This window comes from Dryobates pubescens, chromosome 13 (genome assembly GCF_014839835.1).
Source record: "Dryobates pubescens isolate bDryPub1 chromosome 13, bDryPub1.pri, whole genome shotgun sequence".
In the NCBI taxonomy this organism is placed as follows: domain Eukaryota; kingdom Metazoa; phylum Chordata; class Aves; order Piciformes; family Picidae; genus Dryobates; species Dryobates pubescens.
This window is the reverse complement of record NC_071624.1, coordinates 16,466,053-16,486,950: the sequence shown is the minus strand read 5'-3', so window position 1 is coordinate 16,486,950 and position 20,898 is coordinate 16,466,053. Positions and strand designations below refer to the sequence as shown.

At 44.3% G+C, this 20,898-nt stretch overlaps 1 protein-coding gene across 1 annotated transcript in view; it reads left to right on the top strand.

Annotated features, from left to right (window-relative positions):
* Positions 1-5,344: 5,344 nt before the first annotated feature.
* FNDC3B (fibronectin type III domain containing 3B) overlaps positions 5,345-20,898 on the top strand; it is a 229,775-nt gene continuing 214,221 nt past the window's right edge. The window contains exon 1 of the mRNA XM_054166761.1: positions 5,345-5,548. The gene's annotated coding sequence lies outside the window, so the exon portion shown is untranslated. The remainder of the gene's footprint in view (positions 5,549-20,898) is intronic.

Below are 20,898 nucleotides of genomic sequence, written 5' to 3'. Positions count from 1 at the left end.
GGAGATACAGCACAGAGGAAAAGTACTGCGATAGAAAAGGGCAGCGGATCAGCAGAAGTTTGCTGGCATGTGCAAAAATGCCAACATCTGATTTACTTATTTTTTTTTCCACAGTAAGAAGAAACTATTAAGCATATTTTAAGTCATTCCTGCTTGTATGTTCTCCCTTCCTTTGTAGTTGGTTGTTGTTGGGTTTTTGTTGGTTGGTTGGTTGGTTTTTTTTACAACAAGAAAGAAGATAAATTGCTGGTTGTAAAGAGTGCTGCAGGGGAAACACTGGGGATATAACCACCTAATTATGAATTTCCTGAATGTGCAACATGACCAGGAGCAACTGGACAGGATTAGTGCTGTACCTTTCATCTCCAGCTGTTTCATGAATACCAATCTACAACATCTTCCAAGAAGAACTTTTTTCCTCCATGGCCTTCCTTTTGGCTTTAACAATGCAAGCAATACTGCTTTGTTTTCTTGCAGAGCCTGCACTGAAACAAGAGCTTTCAACAGAACAAAACCTAAGCAAACCAAACAAGGCAACCAATTGCACAGTGTTAAGGAGACTGAAGTGAAATTGTGATAAAATATCAAAAGGAAGATCCTTCTCGCTGGCAAAAGTGGAGCTAACGCTGCAGAGATTATGAGACGATAAATGAGAGTGTTTTCTTCGGGTGCAGCAGTCAGAAGTTATTGTTTTGAATAAGCACAACTGGTGTGTAATCTTCGTGGCAAGCTTCTTGAATTGGTTAAGTGCCAAGGCTCTTTGGAAGCTCTTGGCAGACAGGAACTTATTTAAACTTCTAAAACCAGCATAGATGAAAAAATGTCAAAAATGTCCTGTGTAAGTCCTCGGCTTGCAAGCAAATCACTTATGAAGACAATGGTGCTTCTCATGGAAAAGAGTGCAACAGGAACATTTTCTTCTCGTGATGCCTTTGCAAAGCTTAAGAAATAAATAAAAGAATAATATCCTTGACAAACAACAACTCCTGGTGTGCCAGAAATCACATCTTTAGAATAATGGCACTGGTGTTTAGAGGCCTCTCCTAGCTGCTGGTGAAGTCCCTGAGTCTTTCAAGACTTCTAATACATTCTAACTGGGCATATTTATTGCTTAATAGTAGTCTAAGGGATTCAAAGACCAAATTAAGGAGTGACTCATTAAATGTTATAAAAGGATGTCCAGTAGGTAATGGGGTTTATCACAGATTGATGTGTAACACCGAGTTACCGTGAACCCCACTAATAAGAGAGGCAGATAACTTTTCTTTCATAATCTTAGACTGATTAGTCCTTTGATCTTATAACAGGAATAAGGGTTTAGGAGTTTAATTTCTGCATGTGCTGTTGAGCATGAGGAATACTGACCAGTGTCCTAAAAAGGGAAAAAAATCTGCTAATTAATCCCAGGAATATGAGCTCCCCACCAAACTCGGTCAGCTCATGAATGCAACCCCCTGAATATACACTCAGTGAATAACTGGCATTCATTTCCTCTAAATAGAGAGGTACAGATAGAAATCCTGGTTCATGCTAATGTTTACATGCCCTACTTATTTAAAAAGAGTGTCCTGCAGAGTTTTGGATTCCCTGCAGTAAAAGTGACTATTATGAACTACGTACCGCATACACTTACCCAGATCTTCTGGCTTGTGCCACTCTCCATGGGTACTCACTTGAAACATTGTAAAGACTGAAGGAATTCAACATGCTTTAATCTGCACTATCTAATTTGCCTTTAGCTTTCATGTTTTCAGACAAGAGAGAAGACTACTGTGACCAGATAATACAGTATGAGTACCCAATTGTTTAAATTGCATGAACTTTAATGGTTTGTGATACGTTAAGACAAGAGCCCCCAAAAGGGTTTATTAACCAAAAATTACAAGATTATATGGTCCCATCTTTAATCTGTGGAAGGAGTAAGCTATGTGAGGGAGGAAGGAGGAGAGGTGCTGCAGTATTTTGCTCTGGATGGTTTTGGTAAGGACATCATCCAGTTGTTTGCTTTGAGCATCCTGCCCTTCTGCCCTTGCAGAGCCCTTTCCCTGGCAGAGCGAGGTCCAACTGAGGGATGCTGCAGCACCTGCTTTCAGCCTGCTGAGGGGTCACCTAAGGTGTTTCTGGCTGAGTACTTATCTCTTTCTCCATCCAAGTTGCTGCTGGCACTGAGAGTAGGAGTCTGAACCTGGACTCTTGCTAAGGGTAAATGTAACCCATTAGACACTGAACACGGAGCCAGCACACCTTACAGCTGCTCAGAGATGTGATAATGGGAAGAAAATTCCTGTGGCTACAGTCCAGTGTTTGAACCATCTTATATAGTTGGTGCTATGTGGTATTAAAAATGACAGAGCAGTACGCCCCAGGTAAAAAACCCACAATATTCAGCAAATCAATCAAAGCATTCTCCATATAGTGTCAAACAGCACTGATGCCAAGATCTCAGCCTCCCTGCTCTCCAGAATACAGAACATGCAGCTTGTGAGAACTGTTGAAGTTTAACTCAACTCCCATAAGAAATATGAGGGAAAACATCCCATGAAAATAAAGACCATCCCCACAGCCTTCACAACACTGTCTGATCTCTGAGGCCACGTCCCAATTGTACAGAGAGAGAGTTTCCACAAGGCACTTCTCTGGGATTTGTCAACAAATAGGAGGGGATGGTTGATGGGGATGATGGCAGAATGCAGGATTTTGATTTGTTTTGGATCCAGCCCCAGTTAACAGTGCTCAAATTGTTGCCGTCTGATGGCTAAACAATTCCTGCTTGAAAAGAGTTAGGGGCTTCTGTCTAGTCCCAGTGCATTTGCATCTTAGGAATGGCTGTCCTGGGGACATAGATCCAAGAGAAAGTCCAAGGGACACAGCATCATCCCTTTATCCCAGTCCCCTGCAACAGGCACACGTGGGAAGGGAGATGGAAGACACACTATTGCGTTTCTGACGCCACTTGCTTCCTGAGTAAACAGAAAGATCTCACTGTGATAAAAGAAAAATATGCATGTTGTTGAATAAAACCCCAGACTCATCAAAACAGAAAAGTTAAGTTCATGGCTTTGGTCTGTATTTATTTGGATGACAGTTTAGGTCAGTAATTTTCTTCAGCATAATTTGTCTGTCCCCACTGTGTCACCACTTAGCCTAATCCTTTTCCTTTTTCAGGGGCAAAAGATGTTTCCTCCTGGTCTGATTAATGCTCTTCTTAGATGACCTGGCTTGAGGAGTAAACCATTAAAGAAATCACTTTATCTGTTATTTATGTAGGAACTTTCTGAGGAAAAGCAGTCCTCGCTTCCCTCTCTTCTGCTATCTTCCTCAGTTTACAAACCATGCCCAATGCAACAGAACCAATTTGCAGTGGCTGTTAACCATTATCTGCTCCTCCAGTTGATAAGGGCAGTGTGGCTGAATAGAAGGTGCTCCAAGGAGAAGATCTGTATTTGCTCTAGGCCCAGGCTCTATTTTTTGTGAGTCTGGCCATGTCTGTGGTTCCAGGTGAGAATGGAAATGCCTCCATGCCCAAGGTTTCTTCTTTGACTCTCAAAATGAGGATTTAGCCTTCCTCTAGTCCAGCAGACAGAAAAGCTACAAACACTCCTGTGGTTTAACTTCCTTCCTCTTCTTTATTGTTCTCTCTTCAACTTTGATTTTATTCACTCTTTAAATTTAAATTTCAATTTTAGTTTAAATTTTATAGTTTTGGTCATTTTCCAACTCAGGTCAGGGATTTATTTTTTTTTCTCCTCTTGTTTTAAAAACAAAGCCTTCAGTCTCTCCCTCTGTCCCTCTTCTCTATCTTTTCTTTCACAAAACAGTCTATGAGACCAAGTAAAGGCATTACCACCCTAGTGAATAATTAATCTCATCTGACTCTGCTACTCAACCCAGGATCATCAAAGTGTTTTGGGTCACTAATAAAACATTTTCCCACTTTCAGATTTTACTCATTACAAAAGTTCTTGCAATTAATGATGAACAATACTTAGTGCTGGCCGACCATCTTACATTGAAAAAGACTTCCCATGGGAAAATGCTGATTTGTTATTTTGGTAGGAATTATCTATTTCAGATAGCTTTATTGTCATTTTTTCTTTGTTTTGGTCATAAATAAACCTCAGCCTACTTGGACACGATGTTTTTGGTTTACCAAAGTTGCATGCCAAACCTTTTTTTTTTTTTTTTCCCTGCACTGTGATGTTTAACAAGAAGTGGAACATCAGGGAGTCCTGTGGGAAAAAAATGTTTCTGCTGAGATCTTAATGGAAGCTGATGAGAATACACCTGGGCTGCCTAAGACTCCACAGGGTGTTCTGGTTTTTGAAAGGAGACCTTGCCCTGGTAGATAAAATATATCAACTGCTGAGGAAAGCTGTAAGGAAATATAACATTCAAGAATATAGTGGCAGAGGAAAGGCAGAGCGCAAGGGCTGTGGGCGATGAGCTTTTGCAGAGGAAGGTTAGCTACCCAAAGGACTAAGGCCAAATCAAAAGACTCTTCATAGTGTGGCTGTGATCTGTGGTGTGGGTGAGGCTGAGTCCTATTTTAAGCTTTTCCTGTAACCAGATTAAAGTTCTAGTCATGATTCCCACATTGCTTGGATGCAGTGCTGAGAGGTGAATGATCACCATGGCTCCTCAGGGCTCTCAGGGCAGCTCAGGGCTCTCTTCCAGAGCCACGGATACATCTGGGCTGCAGAAATTTAACTAAGTCCGAGCATGTCTTAATCTCTGCCACGCTTACCTAAAACTCCTTGCTCCTAGCCGATGAAGACATAGGAATGACCACACTGATGGGACCAAGGGTTCTTTTAAGTTGGTGTCTCGTCTTTGCAGGAATCTGCAGTGCATACTTAAGGAGACGCAGGAAAGCTTAGGAGCCATATGGAGACGTACGGAGATTCCGGCCTTAAACTGTGTGGGCGAGGGACTTCCCGAGTCAGAAATGGCACTTTTGGGGGACACCTGGCACCGACCTCTGTCACGATGTAGGGGGCCGCTAACTGGGCAGCAGAACTCGGAACGATTTACGTTCCAGGGTGATTTCAGGGAATAAATAACGATGAAGGAATTGGAAAGAACTGGGGGAGGACGATAAACGGGAGGTCGGAGAGGGGAAGGCCGGCCGGGCCGGGCCCCTGCCAACCGGGGGACCCTGCCTGTGCCACCAGCGGGCACCGCCTCAGTCTCCTCCGCTCCCCGTGCCCGCCCCTCCTGGTTCCCCCCGCCCGGCGCCCGGGGACGGGGCGGAGGCGGCGGAGCGGGGCCGGGCCGGGGCGGAGCGAAGCGAGCTGGTGCTCGACGGGGCGGGGGCAGGAGGACCGGCGCGTCCCGCCGCCGCCACCGCCCGCTTCAGCCGGGTTTTCGGCGGGAGCCTCTACTCCAGAGTGCGCGGTAGCGTGGGCCGTCCGCGGGCCCCATGTGGTGCCGACATCACTGACATGGCGGAATCCCCGCCGAGCCCTCCTGGCAGTCGCTCCAGCTAGCCGGGACTCACCGCCGCGCCTGGCCCGGCCCGGCCCGCCGCTCCGCACCAGCTCTCCGCCAGGTAAGGGCGGGGCGGGGGAAGGGGGTTCTGGGCGGCTCGCCTCGCAGCTCGGCTCAGCGGGCAACCCCGGGAAGCCGCGTCCGCCGCCCCGAGGCGACGCTCCCGGTCCCGGCTCTTTTGTTCGGCGGCGGGACGGGGCTGCGGCGGGACGCCGCCGCACTTGGTGGAAAGTTTCTCTTGCTGCCCCTCCTCTGCAGCCGCTCCCCGCCTGGTCCTTGTCGCGGCGCCCCGGGGCCCCACCAGCTCTACCCCTTCGGCGGGGAGCTCCGCGGCGGGAGGCGCCGTGCAGGCAGGCGAGAGCGGCCCTGCGAGGGGCTGGCGGCGGGACGGGCCCTCCAGCACCGCCCGGCAATCCCCAGGGGCTGCCGCCCCGGCTGCTGTCATCGCCTCCGCCCTGCCCCGCGTCGCGCCGCGGGTACGGCCGGTGTCGCTCTAGGGGGAAAAAAATCTGCGCCCGTGTCCGTGTGAGGGGCCGGCTGCTGCCCCCGCCCTGCCCTTGGCTCCCCCCCCCTACCCCGAGAGGAGCCGTGCCCGTGGGGCAGGAGGAGGCGGCAGGTCCGCGCCCTTCGGCTGTGCCCAGGACCCGGCGGGGAGAGCGGCTCCACTGCCTGGCCGGGGGCTGCCAGGCAGGTGAAAAACCTGGGGCTCCTCCTCGTCCGCAGCTCCCGCCCAAAATGTCTGGATCCAGGGGGCATGTTGGAGAAAAAGCTGGAGAAAAGCGCGAGCGACTTCTCCTGGCTCCGTGCTCCCCGCCCGGCTCTTGGCTGAGGCGGCTTTGGGAAGGAAAACCCTGGAAACTTTTGATTGTGCTTGCCAGACACCTTTTTTTAAATGGCATGCTACCAGGAGACGGACTGAAAAAAAGAAAAAGTCTTTTAAAAGCTGAACCTCTCTTAGGTTACGACCACATCTGCATCCCTCCCCTCTGCTTTCCCCCTTGCCCGCTTCTTAGAAATGCTCTATTTAAATAACGTTTTGGCTAAGGTAGTGCGGCTTGGAGTTAAATGTAATGAACCATTTATCCCATCTATATTTGTAGGATAAAAGGCAGGCAGCAAGCCCGCCTCTCTCCATATTAGTGATTTTTGTGTTTCATTTGCATTTCTTTATGTGAGTACCTGAAAGTCCTAGCCTGGCTTCTTAAAGTGGTAGTGACCCCATCACAAAAGGGGGAAACTGACATAGGAAAACCCCAGAAGGCTCTTGTTTGCTGTTTTTAGATTTTTTTTCTTTAATTGTTATTATTCGTTATACTTTATTTTATGGGAACTCAGTGCTAGATTTGTGAGAACAGAACCCGTGTATCCCAGTTCCCTCTGCCCTGACCACATTTGCTGTATCCCCTAACCGCTTACCCTGCAGAACCCAGTGCTCAGCTAGTGCGTTCCTGAAAGGTGCCAAACCAGTCTAACTCGAGCTTAGCAATGTGCTAGGCAATGGGATTTCAAACTTGCATGCATTTTTTGAAGTCTAGAATGCTATTTCTCAACCTTTTTTGCAGCTGAACTTGGTTATAAAAGAGGAGCCTGCCAGACCTGGCAGTGCCTCTGTGCCCTTACTGGTCTGGGGCTCCGCTCTGCTCTGATGGGGAGCTGCTGGTCTGTGCGTGGATGACACAATGTGTGCTTGCTGGAAATCCAGATAAAGGCATTGATGCTATAAGCCTCAGGAGCTGGTGATGGACTGCCTCCTGAATAGAGGCATCTTGCTTCTCTCACCCAGTCCACCAGTAGTCTCACCTACCTTCCACACATGTATCTTTCTCAGCAGTAAGAGAACATGCTGCCGGTGCTACCAGTAAGAAAATAATTATTGGCAGCGTTCCCGGGGTCATCCCGGGTCTCCTACAGAAGCAGTCTGTTAATGCCTTTCTCCTAATCTTCAGCACTTTGTGGTTCTCTCTCGTTAGTTTTAAAGCAGTTGTGCTTTGTGGTTGTGTCGAGACCCTGCTGTGACAGACACGTCTGCTGCCCCACGAGTATTGTGTGTTGTTCTTCCCAGTTCAGTATCTTGTAGCCAGTTTATACTCCTAGGGTAGCCCTGAGATGAGTATGTGTGGAAGTTGATATGTTTTACTATTTTATTTATTTTCTAATATGTATTTTTGAACCTTTGGGACTCATCTGGTTTGGGTTTGAGGTTGCTGCTGGGATAGCTGTGGGAGGGGTTTTTCATACTGGTAGCCTATAGTTGGCCCAAAGGTAAGAAATGAGGAAAATCAGCATCCAAAATAAGCTGATACTCTACTACAGCCAGGAAGATTGGAGCTGTAACTCCATACTACAACCATTTAATCTTTACTCTCAGAAAAGCTTGCCACTTCCCATCTGAAATATGTTGATTCTGGAACTTCCCCCTGCCACCCCCCAACATATTTTGTGAACTGAAAGATTTCTGCCTCAGACCTCTTTCTTAGAGAATATCTGTTTTTTTCTTTTCACTTTATAGATCCCTTTAAGTCTTCTGATGAGAGGAGCAGTTAAGGGCAGTTAAACTTCTGCAATTCATAAATCTGTGCAAAACAATCTATACAGGTCATGCAGCAACCTTCTGCGTGTGTGTGGTTGTATTCATGAACTTTCTAATTAGTGTAATTGGCTTTTTCCTCAAAAACACAGGTTGTCAGTCTGGTGAGCGCCAGTGCAGAAGCAGAGTTGACAGCATGAATAAATGTTTGTAGTGTGAGGATCTTAATTCCTACAAAATACCTTTAATTACATAAAAGTCCCAGAGCCTGTGTACAGCTGAATAAAACAAATTACTCTCCACAGTGCTTTTCTTCTCAGTGCAGTTTGCCACTCCTCTCAAAGGGAGAGATCTGAGGGAAGGTGGAGTGACTGGCAGTTTGGGATGCCGTGGGAAGGAGATCCCTCTCTCTCCACCGAGCATGTCTCTGCAGTTGGTGTTAAGCCTGGAAATGGGGTGTCCCGATTTGTTTGCAGTAGCCTTTAGTGCACAGCAAATTAAATAGCAAAGGAAGGCAGCAGACCTCTGTCTAAATCTCCGCTGTGCAAGACACCAGCCAGGCAAAGCTTTTCTCGAACATGTTGCACAGAGGACTTTTGCCAAGGTGATCCTCTCTGCTCTGCTGAATTATAGGAATTGAGTGGTGGAGGATCCTTTGGAAACAGGCATATCAAAAGTCATGTTGTTTACGGCGAAGGTTTAGTGTCCCTGTGTGATCTGTCCCTGGAGATGGAAGGTATGTGGGAAGAGGGAAGTTCTTCAAACAAGGCAGTGGAAATAGGAGCCGCTGGATACACAACGGTAACAGGCCATCTACAGGCAGGAATGTCGGTGTGTCAGCAAGCAGATAGCTGCAAAGAGTTTCCAGTTGGAATGTGATTGGTTGTATTTTTACCAATTTATTCTGAGCACCTCTGTGCAAGATTAAAGTGGGAAGCCCCTTCTCTCTGTTGGATTACAGACAACCAGGAGAAGGAAAAGAAATCAAAAGGCACAAACTCATTAAATGTGATTTATTGTGGAATTCATAACAGCATCAGAGAGATTAGTTGCCTTTCAGAAATGCTGCGGTGGATGTTAAATCTGTTCTCTGCTCTGGATGAGAGATGACAGTGCTGTTAAGCAAGTACACAAGAAAAGCTAAGTCTGTATTAAAGGCTGTTCCTGAGCGGGAGTGTTCCCTGGAGGTCCCAGGTAGTGTGGCTTGGAGCAGATCTCCACAGTGCTTTTAGTTGGGTTGCCTGCAGCTTGGAGGTTAAAGCATACAGCTTCTCCAGTGACACGCTGTCAGTGTTTGATCTAAGGAATTCTTTGTTTACGAGTAAATTGTGTTGTTTGTTAACAGATAGCAGACAAAAAGCCAACTGCAGCACCAACTGTATAAGAAACATTGTTTATTTGTATTTCTAGTGGTGACAGCTTATAATGGTTGTATATACTGAAAGCTACCATTTTGATACTCTGTGGCTGTATGTAATGTTTATTTCTGTAATAAGAAGCTACAAGCAATTCCTAATTAATCAAGCATGTATTTTGTATTGTTCTTTGAAGAGGACAAAGATTGCAGCTAATGTTTGTGGCATTTGCATCTTCTGGCACTAGCTTCTAGATCTTCTAGAAGCTCCTCAGTGAAGCAGCAAGATGGATTGAGGAGTAGAGTTTCTGCTGTTGTGTTTTGGGTTGGGGTTTTTTGGGTTAGATTTAGGGTAACTGAAGTCAAACACTTGAATCTCTGGAGATGAGAGTGATGGGCTTGTCTGATTTCTTTCTGAGTTAGTGTATAGCTATTCTGTGGCAGCAATGCACATACTTTAAAGCATGCTTTATATGCAAGTCTCTTATTGCTTCATACATAATTATGGTCATTTCTATTATTAGATCCTTACAGAGGGCTCTAATAATAGATTGTGTGTGTGTCTGTGCGTATGGATTGAAATATACACTTCATGCTTTCAGGAATGTTTCATATGGAATGGTTTGGAAAGAGAAAAAAGGAACAACTCTCAAGAGGCTGTTAATAAAAACTTCAATAAGCAACAATTTCAGATGACCCTTGTCACCCTCGCAGATCCCTGGGATGCTGTGGACAGATTTCCCAGTGCTTGAAATGTAAACTGGCAAAATATCGAATGTGTTCTGCTTAGTTTGTAGTTGGTTCTCTGGCCCTCTACACAGCTGTGTCAATTTTACATGGTTGCTCCCCGTTCCTCACCCACCCACTAATAAAATGCTAACATTTACAGTCTAAATCCCCAAGTTATCTTTTGCCCCAAGTGTTTCTGCAGGATCTTTTAGTCAAGCCTAACGCTGTGGTGCAGTAAGATGGTGTGATTATTTTGGACCTCAGTAGCAGATAGATACAGCATGGGTGCAGAGAGTTGTCCTGATACTGTTTCAGGATCACCTCAGTGTTTTTCTTCAGGGTAATATCAGTTTGCTGCTGGAATTTATTCCACTGTATAAGTCATCTTTATTGTGTCAGTGTATGCCTGTTTAGTGGCAATTCATATAACATAAGTGACCCTATGCTTGCTGACACGTGAGCTGATGTAGGTGCGTTGTTAAGTGTTATGCAGTGCTCTTGGCTCGCTGTTTATTTATTGATGTGGAATAATGCAGCAGGAGAAAAGCAGGATGATGGCATTTGTGGATAATGAGAGCATTGAGTAGGTTTCCTTCTGGCCAGCCTGTATTTCTTGCCGACTCACGGAATGTCAGCTCACAGAAGAGAAGGAATTGCTTTTGGTGTCTTGGTGCTGGCAAACGTGTGGCAAACAGCAGCATCACTTTACTACAATAAATTAACAGAGCACATGTGACACAGTTGGAATTGCAGAGGTTGGGGATTATTAGGGGTGTGTAGTGCCTGAATAGTGGCTTTTGCCTGTAGGTACTGATAGAGATGGTGAGGCTGAGAAGCAAAAACACAGCTTGGGCTTGACTTCATGAAGTGTGTTGCTGTGCAGTGTGACTTAGTATTTTGCCTTTCATTTGATGTTTTAGTACCAGGAATAATGGCTTAGATTGCAGTGGAAAGTAGGGAAAATTCCTGCTTTTGTGACAAGATAAGGCAGCTTGGAGTATAACATGTACCTGATTCTTCTAGTTTGGTTTCGACTGGATGCAAGTTTGAGACCTAGCTGGAATGCCTTCGTGTGTGGTCTTCTGTTCTTGTAGCAGAAGGGTGGTTACATGGTTGGTGTTTCGCTTTCAGTTATGTGTTTGGTTGGTTTGAACAGTTAAAATGTTGACCTTGTTTATTCCAGTTCTAAACTCACTATACTTAACAGGCATTGATACCTTGCTCTTCTGTGAGATACTCTATAGCTCCGAGGAAATGATTTTATAGTCTAATTCCACTAAATATTTTTCATTTTAAATGCACTTAATAATAAAAAAGAGGTAGACAATAAACTGTTTTTAGCTCAAATGTGTTGGTGCTGTTCTTCTAGTATACAATGCTGCCTTTAACTGTGGCTACCTTGGAAGGTGTATCTTTTAGGGTGAGAAGTTTGTTCCTATTTAGTCGCCCTGACTGAAGGATGACGGCACTTTTTTTGAGGGCTATTTTCCACTCTATCATCTGAGCAGGGTGGAGGGATGCTCAGCTGCTGTCAAATCTTCTGCTTTGGCAGGTTGACTAGGAAATTTGTTTTCAAATCCTGCCTTGGGGGGAGGCAAGAGCTACAAGCCTTTATTTTATAGTGCTGGAAAGCATGAGAAGATGTGGCATCTCAAAGGAAAGCAAGCGATAGAAAACAACTGTGTCTTGTGCTGGATTCCTGCAGAATTGGCTTCTGCTTTTAGGAGTTTTCCTATTCCTATGACTTATGCTTTCCTCAGTGTCCCACTTGCCCATCCTTTCTCTAGCATGCTTATTCATTAGCTGCCCATTGTTTCTGATACTAAGGATTTTCTCTATTTTAAAATCTCTGTATGATTTATGTTCTTCTGTTGGTTGTGTGGTTGTTGAAGGCCATCCTCAGCCGTGCAGCAAGGTAACTTCTACTCTCTGCATCCCAGACCGGAGCCTGGGGATGCAGCATTTGGTGTTGAAGAAGGAGTATCCCTACTGAGGAGCCAACACCATCTGACAATCTGTGTGTCTGGGGAGCTGAGCAACTAGATACACAGTACTTTATTTGGCACAACGTTTGCTCTGCTGGCTTTTCTTGAATGCTTCAGATGTGGACAAGGGAGGGGCTGCAAATCTGTGTTTGTGGCGCACTGCATTCCCTTCTCTCCTCTTTCCTTTTGCTTCTTGTTCATGCAATGGGTGTGCTGTGTGGCCTTTGCATGACTAAAAATGCAGGCATGTGGACATCAGGCTGGTATATGGGAGGAACGTGTCTATCCACATGTGTAGTGGGGGTGTGCCCAGCATTTCAGCCAAAGTGATTGTCCTTCCTCTAACGTGGGTACAAATGACACAGGAAGGCTGTGGTACATAGTCCCTGAATACTTAAGAAGAATCCAAGTGGTCTGATCTGGTAGGACCACAGGGCACTGGTTGAGTCATTGTTGATGGTACCTCTCAGCCTTTCATGGATTAAAAATCCATGGGTATCTTCAAAAGCTGGTTTTGAGGAATAGTTCAAAAGTTTTCTAACTTGTTTGGTAAGGGTGTTCATGGATGAAGAGAGATGGGGAAGGAATGAGAAATCAGAAATGTAGTGAGGTGCCCTCATGTTTGGCCATCATGTATAAGAAGGACAGAGATGGCAATGTTGGAAGGAGTTAGGCTGCAAGGGGCTTGCAGCCCTGGGAATGATCTATGGAGAGCTTAGGCTTGGAGACTAGCCCTGAAACAGGCTGAGCTGCAGGAATATTGGTAGTGTTTATGGGCAAGAGAAAGGGTTAGCAAAAAAGGAAAAAATCTTTAAATTCCAAATGAATCAAAGCTTTCAGACAAAGCTGTCAGTCTGTTAGAGGATGGTGCTTTCATTATGTTTGTGTTGCTATCTGAGCATGCATGTACATTGTCTCCTCTTAAATGTGGTTTGGAGGAGGAGAGCAAATGGCATTAATGTCACAAGTAATCCCCTGTATAAACTGGAGTCTGACAACATTGAAGGACTCTGGATCAGTGCAAAATTACTTGATAGCTGAAAGTGTGATCTGCTGCTTGCTCTGTGCACCATGACCCTGCAGGTGTTCACCTCTGCTCTGAAAAGTTCAAGCCTATTTTGTACCAGATGTTTGAGGATAAAGGATTAATTTCATAGCAATTCAATGAATATGGTGATACTTTCATAAGTCTAGCTTGTTTGACACAACCATTTCTCACTAATCAGAAGTTGGTGATTAAGGTTGTTGTAGATCCTCTCCTGTTCTCAGGCAAACTTTCAGGATAAGCAAAAGTGAAGTGTAATTTTCTGCTGCTTCTGTGTTTCACTTGCACTCAAGCAGGTGTACAGCTCACACTTGTAGCTCCTCATTCCATAACTTTCTATTTGTATGTTGTCCTCTGGGTTGATTTGTTGTAAAACTAAACTGCATTATAATTCAGCAGAACCTCAAAACAACAGAAACCCAACAAACAATCAGAAAGCTTAAGGGACCAAACCAAAGTGACTTTATAGTACACATCCTGGTTAACTTCACATGTTGTTGAGGTAATAGTGCCTTATGTTCAGAACTCAGCAATAATACTCTGTGGATTTCACAAGAGACATAGGCAATGTCTCGTTGCATGACTTTGGCAGAGTACTGTGCAGCAGTCAGCTGTTCCTGCCATGCTGGAAAGGTGAAGTGCCATTACAAGTTAGCAGCTTAGGGCTCATTGAGGTTTTTGCTATTCTGTTATCCAGCTTTGCTTCAAGAAGGTCTAGAACCACACACTTACAGGGCTGGGTTTGGAACACGTGGGCTACATTATTGATAGCTAACTGATATGCAAGAAATCTTGTGGCTAAAGAGGAAAAGAAGTCACATTCTGAGGTTTTCAACCAAGTGAAAGTTCCACAGATCTTGGGGCAAAGTTGGACCAAGAGATCTGAGTTGTTAATATTGCTCACACTTACGTCCAGTACAGTCAGCCTTCATCTTTGTCTTGTGTGTCAGCTGGTGGCAAAAATTTGCTTGTTTGCTTCTGCTCTGCACATATTTATTTTTGCAACTCCATATGCTGCTCTAACAGACCTTTATTATTGCTTATTAAGTTCACTGGTGCTTTTAGTGACTGCACAAAAGATAAACATCCTCTGTGGTTGCGATTAGGGACACAGGGCAAACTTCTTGTAGCTCATTTGAAGCCCCTTTTTCAGGACAGCACGCACTGCTGTACACCCACAACTGCTAGGATATCTGAAACGGAGGGGAATAGTCTTGTTACCTAATTTAAATGTCTTCTCCCCACAAACTGTCATGTGTGTGGTGTTTTATCTGTTACCCTTTCCCCTGATGGTTAACAGGGCTGGACGTGCTTGTCCAGATGTTCCAGCTGCCTCATTCAGTGGGCAGGAAATGGTGATGGGGTGGAAATTAGGCAATCCTACTGAGTGCAACGAAAAGGGTCTCTGATCTCTTCCACAGCAGCCACTTCTGGCTTCTGGATGAAACATAAGAGTCAAGTCATTCAGATACTTGTGTAACCACAATCTGTTTAACGTAGGAGATGGCTACACTTGGATTTTTATGCATCTGAATAGGTCGCTTCAGTGGCTGTGTGAGAGCTGCTATGTTACTGTAAAGGCAATATTTGTGGATATAAAATGCTTTCCCTTCCTTTTGGCATTTCTTGATCTTGCAGTTAAACAGGATGATATTATGCTCTGAAAAGCTGCTGTGAAAAGTTTTTCAGTTTCTCACACCTTCCAGGCTATTGCAGTATTGTCTCTGTGGTCCTTCCTTGTCTGTCATAATAAAACTTTATTTATCTGCTCCTTTTTGTTCTGTTTTTAGATTTTTCTAGACTTTTATGGAATCAGAAATGTTTAGTTTGGGAAAGTCCTTTGAGATCATTGAGTCCAATTAATTTCAATGCATCCTCCATTGTTGAGTTAGTGTGAAGGGGCAAAGGTGAGTGGATAAATGGTTGTAGTATCTTCTGAAATGGGAGAATTGGGAGGCAGAAAATCTAGATAATGTGAGGACAATGAAGAAAATAATGAAGGGAATAGTTTGCAAGTAGAACAAGCATGTGATTTGTGACCCTACCATCTCTTCATGTTCTGCACTGTTCTCCAAGTGAAATATAAGCAAATACAATAATATGCTGTTTTACGTGATTGAGTTTGCTTGAACAGTGATAATCCCACCTAGGGGCAAATTTGATACATCCTTGTTAGAAGCAGTGACGTGGGTTTACTGCAGCTGCAAAGCTGTGGGCTGGGTAGGGCTGAGGTGTTCCTTTATGGCTGTGAACTGGCGACGTGGCAGTAGGAGATCTGTCCTTTCACTTCGGGGGAGGAAATGCAAAGCTTTGGCCCAGTGCCTGGCCCAGGCTCAAATGGTGAGAGGAGAGGTTGTAGTCACATTAGAAAGTACGTGGAGATGGCCAATGGGATCTGTCAACTTTCCTCCTCAGGGTAGTTATTTTCAATTAATGAATGAATGATACAAAAAGTAGCTTAATGAGGTATCAGTGTTCTGACTCTCTAGAACACCTGAGACACCCTTCCAGGACTTCTGGGAAATGTATGCATTCTGATCACCGGCGTTACTGGAAGACGGCTAAATGTGAAGTGGTAGGGTTGTGGGAGAAGGTTACAAGCAGGACTGGGAGTGTAGAAAGCCTTTCTTGTCAGATGAGACAGAGAAATATTTTAACAGGAAAAAGAAAAAGCTGCAATGAACTTTACTATCTCTAAATCCATCAGAGATGTAAACACTGTGGAAGCGTTCAGGACTGGTGAAGCCAAAAGGCAGCGCCAGCAGATGAACGCATGGATGCGAGCTGTCAATAAATAAGAACTTGGTCAGAATGTGATCAAACAGCTTAGTCCCAAACCAGTCCAGCTATCCAAACAGGAGACATCTTATGGCAAGCAGAAAGAACTAAGTAATTTTAACATACAGAGTGTTATGCAAGCCTGTGAAAGAATATGTGGCTGTAGTGATTTCATGTATTCCAGTGGCATACTGAGCACAAGGAAGTGGCAGAACAGAAAAGCACCTTCTGCCTTGGAATGTTGTGTGATGAAAATACCTGAGGTATTTGTTGCAACAGCAAAATTTACAAACCTGATCCTTTGTGAAAATACTTCTTTCCCCCCCTGCCTCCTCCTTTTTTTCCTTTCAATTCTGCTTGCACTTAAAGCTCTGTTTGTGCAGAGCTGTATGGTGCTGAACCTGATAAGGCTGCGATCACAGTGGAATTTCACTCCTGTTTCCTGGTAATGATGCTTACTTTTATTTGCAGAATAAAATATGGCATAGCTTCAGGAAAGGAGATAGGCAGCTTTCAGAGAGCTTTGAACATCAGGTCGAACAGTAAAGGTGCTTTCCAAAACCACTTTATGAAAGCGATGGAGCACTTATCAGAGTGAAGCCCAGAGGTTTGTATCCAAAATTTGCTAATGATGATCTCTAGGAAGGAGTGTGTGAACTTCAGGATAATCACAAGCTTCAAAGCAAAGTCAGGATACAAGATAAACTTTGTTTATGCTTTGGCTTAGGAGGCAGGGGAGGGAAAAAAAGTAACAAGATCCTGGTTTCAGAAATGGGAGTTTAAATATTTGAATTCAAAATGTCTGAATTTATACATGCTGATGCAAGATGGAAGTTGTTCCTGAAATGCAATGCAAAAGCTTACCAAAAAAAAAAAAAAGTGGAATAAATTAGTGAACAGATGTGCAATGTCCAAGTGGAAGTATTTTCAGTGATATGGAAAGGAAGATCTAAACTGGGTCACCTGCAACTTGAGAAGTGGCTGTACAAACAGCAAATTGCTAGCTGTGCTTGCACCAGTGCTCTGGAAAAGGAAAAATCAGCATGTATGGAAGGTATTATCTAGCTAATTGCTTGATAGCTACACTGAAGTTGCTTTAATAGTGGCCTCTGGTGTTCTTTTTCTCAGCAGAGAGGGTTTTGTCAGGCAGTAGTTAATGTTTCTTGGAGAGAGGAGGATGCAGTGAGTCCTTCTAGAGTCTTTCATCTGAGTGTTTTCTTCTTACAAGGAGTCACAGTAACTTGTTGACAAAGCTGTTTTCTGTGATTGAGGTTTTGTTTTGTTCCAGAGTCAGGTTTTACTTAACTGAGACACTGTTGATAATATATTTAAGCTTGTGTGATGTCCTTTCATTTCTGAGTTACTAGAGGGGGAAAAACATGTTTTAATTGTCTTTTATGTTAATGCAGAAGAAGTGGGAGCTTGTTTCCATCCATCAGTGCTGGAGACCTGAAACAAAAGCCAAGCAAACTCCCAGATGGTTGCAGATCCTGGATCCCAGCCACTGCCCAATTCAGTATGCCTGCCTCTGCCATTTAACAGCTTACAAAACAGCTGTCTGCCCGCCTTGGAGGCATGGACTTTGCCTTCCTTTAGCAGCTGGTTGAAGGAGAAAGGTGAAGCAGAGTGGTGGGACAGAAATGGTCCCAGGGGTGTCCTCAGGCTTTGGCCAAGGCTCCTTGCCAGCAACGTAAAGACTGCCTTGTGAGTTCTCCAGGGTTATAAAACACGCAGCTGTTGACTTTTAAAGTTATGTGACTGGGCAGCTGAGAGCTGGGATGGGTGGGAGGCTGGGCTGTATTGACAGGGAGGAACAATGGCTTCACAAGCACACACACGTATTCCCCTCACCCCCCTTTCAGGGCAGTGGGTGTGCACTATCTGAAGTCCTGTCACTAATTAAAACTCACAATAAACCAGTGCAGTTAGAAGTTGGGGGATTTTAATTTAAAAAAGTCTCTGGCTGAGGAGTTAATGAAATGCCTGGGAATGACATCCAGCATTGTGGTCACTTGCTCAGTTGTGGTCGAGTTGGTGCAAACTACCTCAGAGCTGATTTTATTGTTCTGATGGGATTTCAGCCCAGCATGGCAAGGGAAGAGTTAATGTGGGCAATAGGAAGTAACTCCACTTCAAGGGGTGAAAGTGCTGGTAGGAGAGCAGGACCTGGCTGGGACTGGGGAAGGTGGTGCAGAAGGACTATCCCTGGGCTGGGCAGGGAACCTGTGGGCAGGTTGGCAGGGCCAGGAGTGCAGGCAGCAGCAGTGAGCTGTGGTGTTTTATTGAACGGAGACTGTATGTGAGTAGCTGGGTAGTGTGGTTCAGCTTCAGCCCCACAAACTGTTAAGCATTTCCTAATTTAGGGAGGTCCATATGAAAAAATGTGCAGTGTGGAGTAGTAGTTGTTAATGTGGACAGATCCTGTGAACTGATAATTTTCATTACCATTAGAGGCTCTCAGTTTTAGTAGGAAATAATTAAATAATCGTTGGTGAATAACCAATGTGATGATTCTTTGCTCTTAGAGATACCAGAGCACCTGACAGAGGTGAGGCATTTCATTATCCCCATTTTACAGCTGAGAAAACAAGACACAGAGGTGAAATAACTGGAGATACTTGTTTGTTGGGGCTTGCTCCAGTTCAGGCTGGACCAGAAATCCTGCTAGTGGTCTGTGTGTGTCTGGGGGTTTCCCCCCCACAGTGTGAGACTTGACAAGCCTCCTGGCAGTGCCTGTGTGTGGTTTGAGTACCTCTGAAAGTCTCTCCCAGAGGAGGAATGCTGGCAGCTTAATGTGGCAAGAGGGCAATAACTGTTTGCCTTCTCTTTAGTATATTATATTGTATCTGTAGGAAATGCTTGCAAAAAGCTGACTTGTTGTGGGAGAGGGGAACAAAATTGGTTTTCTTACAGATGCCAGCTCGGTTCTGCAAGCTAATAAAATTGTCGGTAAGCAGTACAGCATTCACTTAACTTAGTAGGGTTAGAGTTCCTTTTTAGAATAGATGAAGTTATCCTGGCCTGCTTCTAACTTTGATTTCTGGTGAGCACAGAAAGTCATATTTCCATAAGAGGAGGAAATACTGTTCACTTTCTCTGGCTGATCCCGTCTACTCCAGTAGCTAATCTTTGGATTTTTGCTTTTTAATGTTGTGCCCAACTCTACTTTGCCTGGCTCCTGCTTCTGCTCACTGCTTCTTATTGTTCTTCCATGTCTGATCCTTGTTGGCCCTGGGACCATAGAAATAAATCTTGCAGAATGCTGGTAAGTCCTGCTGGTGTGCCATGCATCAAGCAGTTGGGTACGTCTGCAGCCTTAACAGGGCTGGTTCACAAACAGCGTTATCAGCTCCCAGATTAAACTGCGGTCAGTTAGCTGGCCAGCTCTTAATAGGTTCAAGAGATTTCATTCTGATTGTGCAGTGCTAACTCTTTTTATCAGTGTTGCATGGTACTAAGTCAAACACTGGCTAAAGAATATACACATGCTAACACAGCTATCTCTCCAACCAAAGGTGTAAACTCGTCGGAGAGTGCACTTGGATTTGTTTGACAGAACCTGTTTCATATAAAACAAAAATGCTGCGTTTTTTTCAGTCCCTCCATATCTTTTAATTCCTTATCACTGGAATCCTACATTGACTTTTGTTTTATCTATGAGCTGTGCCTTACTAATGGGATCTAGTTGCACAGGTCATCTTGCTTCCCTCTCAGCTACTGGTGCTGAATCAGCGTGGTCTCCCCTCCATCCTTCCATGCCGGTGACTCCCGTTTCTGGCAGTAGGTCAGGTGTTTCCTTAAAGGCTTGATTCAAAACTTAACTACAAGATTTTGGGGCTGAATTTGCCATGGGGGTAATTCATCAGTCTGTATGATGCATGTTTTGCCTCTGCAAATAGAGTGTGAGAATTTACTAGATGCTTTTTTTTCTTGCCTTATTTTCACTTCTGGTTTGCAGTGGGGTCACACCACGGTTAGATTTCAGTCCTTCCAAATTTACTTTCAAAAGCATCTCGTTTTCTGCTTTCCTGCAAGTCATGATTATTTTACTCAACTTATTTTAACTTAAGTCTTGGTTTCACTTACCAGTTTTCTGTGGTTCTAGTTCACTTTCATCACTCTCAGTTCTTCTTTCTCTCCTTTACCCCTTTTTATATGGTGTTATCTTTAGAGTGTTTCCATTTTACCATGAAATCAGGATAGGTTTTTAGCCAAAGTTTCCCCTCTTTCAAATGAGGGAATCATAATTTCTCTTCCATAGTTGTCTGACTTGAAAAAAAACACCCCAAAACAACCAACAGAAGACCCCAACAAAACAATCAAAAACTCGAATGAGCTTGCCTTTGTAGTACACGTTAACTTTCTTTCAAGTTGGTTTTTCTTCTCAATTCTCATCAGTTTTGGGAACTTACCATTCATTGTTTGAAACTTAAACTACATGTACTAACTCAAATTAAGCTCCCTCTAATGATCTTTGATTGTTGTGGTGATTCAAAAGCTCTCATGGGATGATCCTGACTGGTTCTGAGAAGATGAAACTTCCAGCTGTTGGCTGTTGAGCCTGCAGGAGCCAAGAGGATAGGAAAACACTGAGGGTTTTTTTTTTCCCACATATCTTATATAGGTTGTGTGTATGTGGTGTAGGGAAGTTTTGTTTGCTCTTGAGATGTGTTTGAATTCCCTTTGTGGTATAAATCAAATAATTCTCTAAATACGTTGTAGGCAGAGGGGGAAGGAAATGGTTTCACAAGTGTTTGTCCTACAGAACTTGGCGGATCACCTCGGTCAAGTAGTTAAACATCACGATATTAAAAAAGGAGGTGCTGCAACCCAGCTCCGTGTGTGTATTGATCAATAAAATACTACAGATGTACATCAAACGGCAAGTTCGTGCCCTGATTACACAGCTCTAAGTGAGTGCTGCTACTGAAAGGTCAGTCCTGCCTCCAGCTCCCTTTATTGCTATTGCTTCTCTTGTTTTGGCTTGGTGAGT